This window comes from Micromys minutus, assembly GCF_963924665.1.
Source record: "Micromys minutus genome assembly, contig: SUPER_22_unloc_1, whole genome shotgun sequence".
NCBI lineage: Eukaryota > Metazoa > Chordata > Mammalia > Rodentia > Muridae > Micromys > Micromys minutus.
In genome coordinates, this window is record NW_027667990.1 from 3,411,912 (window position 1) to 3,418,009 (window position 6,098).

At 43.6% G+C, this 6,098-nt stretch overlaps 1 pseudogene across 1 annotated transcript; it reads left to right on the forward strand.

Annotated features, from left to right (window-relative positions):
- The first annotated feature begins 218 nt into the window (after positions 1-218).
- LOC308435402 (cyclin-dependent kinase 4-like) lies at positions 219-3,838 on the forward strand (annotated as a pseudogene). Its single transcript has 2 exons — positions 219-312; positions 2,925-3,838. The product of its transcript is annotated as a cyclin-dependent kinase 4-like (transcript).
- Positions 3,839-6,098: the final 2,260 nt, after the last annotated feature.

Here is a 6,098-nt window from a genome sequence, read left to right on the forward strand (position 1 = left end):
CAGGGACACTGTTTCCCAACCACCAGGACTAGGATGCTAACTCCATTTTCATTACTGTTCTTACCTCTTTTGATATGGACTTACCTCACCACCTTCATCTTCCTGGATGCAATGGGCTCTGTTAATCTGTCAGCCCCTCGGACAAGGCATGTGTATCACACTGATGATCCTGGGATCTAGCACGTAGTGAAATCCTTGCACCTCACTCTGGTTATTGAATGGCAACTGACAAAAGAAGAGATCACACCACTTCAAATAGTCTAGAAGCTGGGAACACATCTCAGAGCCAGTCTTCACCCTTGCTCCTTGTGGGTAAGAATGAAGTCAGACCTGTGAAATGAAAATGGCTTCCATGGTGCTAGAGGAAGATTGGAGTAGGCACAGTCCAGGAAGTGACTCAACAGGTTGCAAGGCAAGAACTGAGAGCCTAGCTCTGGCAGACATCCCACACTTAGGAAAGAAGTGCTAGGAAATGCAGGGACAGATGTCAGGGTTTCACCCACTGACTCATCTGTAGAGGTCCTTCTCTATTGTCCAAATTTTAAAGACTGAGAAGGAGGGCTGGGTGAGTGTCAGGGAGATAACAGTCCTGTCACTAGGAAAACACCAGCTTGCAATGAAAAACTGAAGAAAAGATCAGGGGATGCACCATGTAGCTTCCAGATTGGCCTCACATTAATTTTTGCATACAGCCTTCCACTGTCACAGGTATATCATCCTTTCTGCCTCCTCAGTGCCAGGAGCTAATTGTACGGCCAAGTCTCCTCTATGGATACAAAGCAATCATTACCTGAGTTTCAATGGCAGAAAAACCTTGTCAGCGGGTACTCCACTAAGACATGGACTTCTGCGTGAGATGGTGACATCACTGCAGCTTGAAGTGAAGGGGAACATGTCCATCCACACTTTCATCTCTAGGTTCACTCATACAAGCATTAGATTTCTCAGGAGCTTCTGTTGTCTGTGGGAACCATATCCTAATACCATGTCAGCACAGGAAGGAAATGTCTTCCTCTTGATGGAAAGAACAAATGGGGGAAGGAAGAGAAACAAGGGCCAGCTTATGTGTTCTATGAGAATGAGAGTTGCTTGTTCTTGGGGTACAGGAATTGAAGGACTGTGTATCAGATGGTTTGGGCAGCTATCAAAGAGGCCCTGTTCTTGTATGTCATTTCTTATATACCTGTTGTTTTACTGTTTTAGCATGCAGAACAAAAGTGTAGAAATCCAGTCCTTTGTTTATCTATAGATGCTGGTGTCAAGGCTTGGGAGATGTTCCTCACTGGTATCACAACCACAGAGATTGGGCCCTTGGTGTTCCTCTGAACTGCAGGGAGACTTTGAGGTGGCCCATTAGAGACTTGATCATTGTTCCTCTTCCAGGCACCAGATCAACACTATAGATTCCATTTGGACACTTGTCCCTGTGTAAAACATCCTTCCTTATTTTCTGCATAACTTGCTCAGGTAGCAGAATTTCAGTTTGTATTTCCAGTTCAGTGTTGTTATTTTGAGATGTGATCCTTAGCAACAATGAACCACAGCCCTCATAGTCAGGAATCCATGACCATCCTGGACTCACATGAACAAGCTTCTGTAGCACAGCACCATCATCTGCAGAGGAGACACTGAAGGAGAGAGAGGCATTGGATGTGAGGTGACTTAAACACAGGACACATTGGACAGTGGCAGGATAATCCCTATTGAGAATATACTACTGAATGTGACTTTCCTTGGAAGATTACAACTAGGATAACTGCCAAAGGGCTCAGGAGAACAGGGAACTGGGACAAGTTCAGAGATGAGAGAAGCAATGGACCCTTTACCTTTTTCAGAATGACTAAAAACTGCACATGAGACAGCCAGTGACTACTAAAAATTGTCAAGTCCATTGACTACTGGATGTCAGCATGTTGTGTGTCTGAAACCTAAAGGAACACCCGGGACTTTAGGATGGAGAGAGGAGAGTTTAGTTGTGCCAATGGTCTTTGTCTCATGCTGACTCTGGGATATAGAGAGTCCAGACCCTCTATTCCCTGTCTGAATTTGGTTCAGGATGACTCTAATGACCACCATGTTCAGATAAAGACAGCAGCAACAAGTCCTAGATCTGAAACAAATGGAGAATAGAATTGATTGGGGGAGGGAAAGTGGCTGAGCCTCCTAATAGATGCATGAGTTAAAAGGTGAAAGGAGACAAGTTCAAGTTCTTCATTGTTCCAAGAGTGAGGAGGAGCTCACACCCTGAAGTGCCTGGCATGCATGCCAGTAAGGGACTGCCTCTGTCCCTCTGGGTTGGATACTTTTCTGACAATTTGGTCAAATTTAAGTCATACATTGTTTATTTTAAATTATGCCCTATTTATTTTCTCGACTCCACCTGATGTACATTTTCCTCATTATTTACTGAATGTAAGTGTTTAGGAAAGTATGGATTGGAGCTTAGCTGGGAGTAGGAAACAGGACACAGAAATCATAAAGAAGCCAATAGAGAGCACCCTTCACGGCCTCTATTGTTGTTTCTGTTACTAAATTTCTACCTTCAGTTACTATACTTGACTTCCCTCAGGATGGTTGTATGCATGAGTTTTAAGTTAAAAACCTTTCCCCACAGCCAAACACACCCCACTGTTCTCTCTGTTTCTTTCAGCAATGTAGAGGGAAAGGCTTTGATAAACACCTTTTGAATTGTAGCTCCAGATGAGGGCAGTCTTATCACAGAAGTCTCATGGGAGCTTCCTACATTATTAAAAAAAAAATCTCAGCTGGGTACAAAGCCTCAGGTACTGGCTCCCAGGCCCAGATAAAAGCACACCTTCATTGCCCTTGGCCAAGCTTAAGATCCCCTTCTACATGAATGGCGACCATTTGATATGTACCCATGTCTGGTGTTGGTGCTTATGGGATGGTACACTAAGCCTGAGATCCCCACAGTGGCCACTGTGTGGCCTTCAAGTATTTGAGAGTTCCTAATGGAACAGCAGCTGGGAAAGTCCTTTCTCTCAGCACCGTTCATGAGGCAGCCTTGTTAAAGATGATGAAGATCTTTGAACATCCCAGTGTTGCATGGCTGACTGATATCTGTGCTACTTCCTGAACTGATGGGGACATCAAGTTCATCCTAGCATTTGAACATATATACCAGGACATGAGGACATACCTGCACAAAGCAACGCCACTATGCTTGCCATTTGAGACCTTTAGATCTGATGCACCAGTTTCTAAGTAGCCTCCATTATATTCATGCAAACTGCATTGTTCACTTGGACCCGAAGCCAGAGAACATTCTAGTGATAAGTAATGGGACAGTCAAGATGGCTGACTTTGGCCTAGCCAGAATGTTCAGCTTCCAGATGGCCCTCGTGTCTGTGGATGTTATCCTCTGGTGCTGGGCTCATGAAGTTCTGCCGTCTACTTATGCAACACCTGTAGGCATGTGGATCATTGGCTGTATCATCAGAGAGATGTTTCAACAGAAGCCTCTCTTCTGTGGAAATTGAAGCTGACCAGTTGGGCAAAGTCTTTGAACTTATTTGATATCCTCAAGAAGAAGACTGGCCTCCAGAGGTATCTTTTCCTCAAGGAGCCTTTGCCCCGAGAGAGGCTTGTCCAGAACAGTCAGGGGTGCCAGACCTGGAGGAATCTGGAGGACAGCTGCTGCTGGAAAATTTGACCTTTAACCCACAGAAGCAAGTCTGTGCCTTCCGAGGCATCCCTGCAGCACCAAGACCTGCACAAGGAGGAAAGCGACTGGAGTGAGAAGAGGGGCTGCCTGCCTCAGTTTCCAGACACTTGGTGGGAGGACCTGGATGAAGTGGCAGGCTCTGCCTACTCCTGAGGCCGTGCAGAGTCCTCCAACTTTTTACAGAGATCATTTTCAGCCTTAAATGACAATCCCTCACTTCTCCTTATAGGTTTACCCCCCCCCGTACCTCCCTTTTTTCTACACTAAATGTCAAGTGTATTTGTTTTCTTCTCTTCCTGAATCATACTGGTATAGTTTTTATACAGAAAAATAAAAGCAGACAATGAAGTATGGTCTTCAAAAAACAAAACAAAACAAAACAAAACAAAGTCCCAGATGAATTGTTCTACAGAGATATGGGATAGCAGGTGAAGGAGAAAAAAATAGCCAGATCAGTATAATCATGCCCCTTTGTAGGTATGACTGGCCTCCAGAGGTATCTCAATCTCAAGGAGCCTATGTCCCCAGAAAGCCTCAGCTAGAGCAGTCAGGGGTGCCAGAGATGGAGGAACCTGGAGCACAGCTGCTGCTGGAAGAAGACTTAGTGTTAGAAAGATAGCAGTGGTTAGGATGCAAATCTTCAAGATTCTTAGGAATAGAAGCCTTTTTGGATCATTCAAAAGATTTACAGCTTCTCTGGGCAAAGTGCAAAAGATGTGCTGTGTAACTACTCCCATCAAACCCACAGGAAAGCAGGTCACAGAGGCTGAGTGATCTCCCTCATGGAACACTCTGTCTTTCTGTGTTTTCTAAACCTCAGTGTGTGGTTCTTGAGCCCAGCAACGAGACTCTTAACACTGTCAGGCAGACAGAAGCCTGGACTTTCTTTTTTTCACACCTGAAGCCCACTTTCTATGTCTGCCAATGGCACTGCTGTCAGCTACATACAATGTCCCAATCCTTCTGGGGTTGACTCTCAGGAGGATGGCTAGTTCAAATGTTGCTGCACCTTTAGAGTGATACCTAAGGCACCTGGTTATTGTGAGAAACCATGAAGGTGCATCCTAGGTGTGCACATGTGTAGGAATCTGAATAGATGCCACTTTGAGTGTGGTGTGGCCTGCAGAGTAGCTGCCTGAGACAGCACATTTACTGAATGCTTAGGTAAGCCAGCAACAATGCTGCTGTGTCGGGAGGCTTCACATTTCTGTGTTCTGGAGCAGGCATTTGTTGTGCTCATGGGGAGCACATTTCTTCTTGTTGGTATCAGGGCAAGTGATGGGAGGAAAGGACAGTGTAGAATGTGAGAGGTGAGTGTGCTGGGAGAGTCAGTTTGAAGTTCTGTTGCCTTCAGCCTGTTGGCTGTGAAGATCCTCTGGAAGCTCGTCAGCCCTGGTTTCAAGATGGTTTGAAAGACTAGAATGCTGCTGTATGCCTAGGCTATGAATGCCACAGCGGAGAATAAGGTGACATTGTAACCATTTCATCTCTGAGGAATGTAATACACATAAGAACTTGGAATCCACATCTGATACCCAATGTAAGAAACATAGCAGCAATGTGAGAATTCACAGGGCTTAGTACACTGTGCTTGTCCAATTGAATTATAGAAAGACATTGATATGGCCACCTTGTACCTCAACCATTGTCACTATTTCAAGCACTAGGACTCCGAGCATTATCTCTTCCTGTATATTTTCCCCACAGACAACAGGTATACATGCCCCCTTTCACCCTGGCTGTACCCACAGACACTTGATGGTTACTGCTAGTTCAGTTGCCTTAGATCCCACCTAGGCATTCTCCAAAAAGGTTTTTTCCTCAGATGTTAAGGATCAGGGTTTAATCCAGCTGGGATAGAAATAATTTCTGAAAATAAGCTTATAACACCCTCTAAGAGTGTGGTAAACCTCTAGACACTAAAGCATTAATAATTCAAGAGCTAAGAATGCAGCCTTGTGGCAATCCTTGGTATTTAAAAATCATTATGTTTAATCTTTACATATCAAGAAAACTTCGACATTTCCATATTACATTTATTTTATATGTATTTTATGCTCATCATAACTAGTAAATTTAGAGTACTATCAAACCTATAAAAATCAATTAAGTACTGAAAAAATATTTTCGTATAGTTTTATGCACAAATGCTTTGAAAATCTGTATATTTATCTTTTTTTTAAAAAAATAAGTTTGTTTATTTTTTAAAAGACCTGAAAATCAATTGCAAATAAAAAAGAGAAAGAAAGAAATCTTGTCATCCCGACAGACTCCAAAAAATACATCTTTTTGATTTTTTTCCAATAAGAAGACATGAATAAAACAGAGACAATAAAATTCAGAGCTGAGATGCATCCCCACCTGGCAAACATGCTTACCTTCTCATCGGGTTTTTCTCACTACCTCTTCCAGG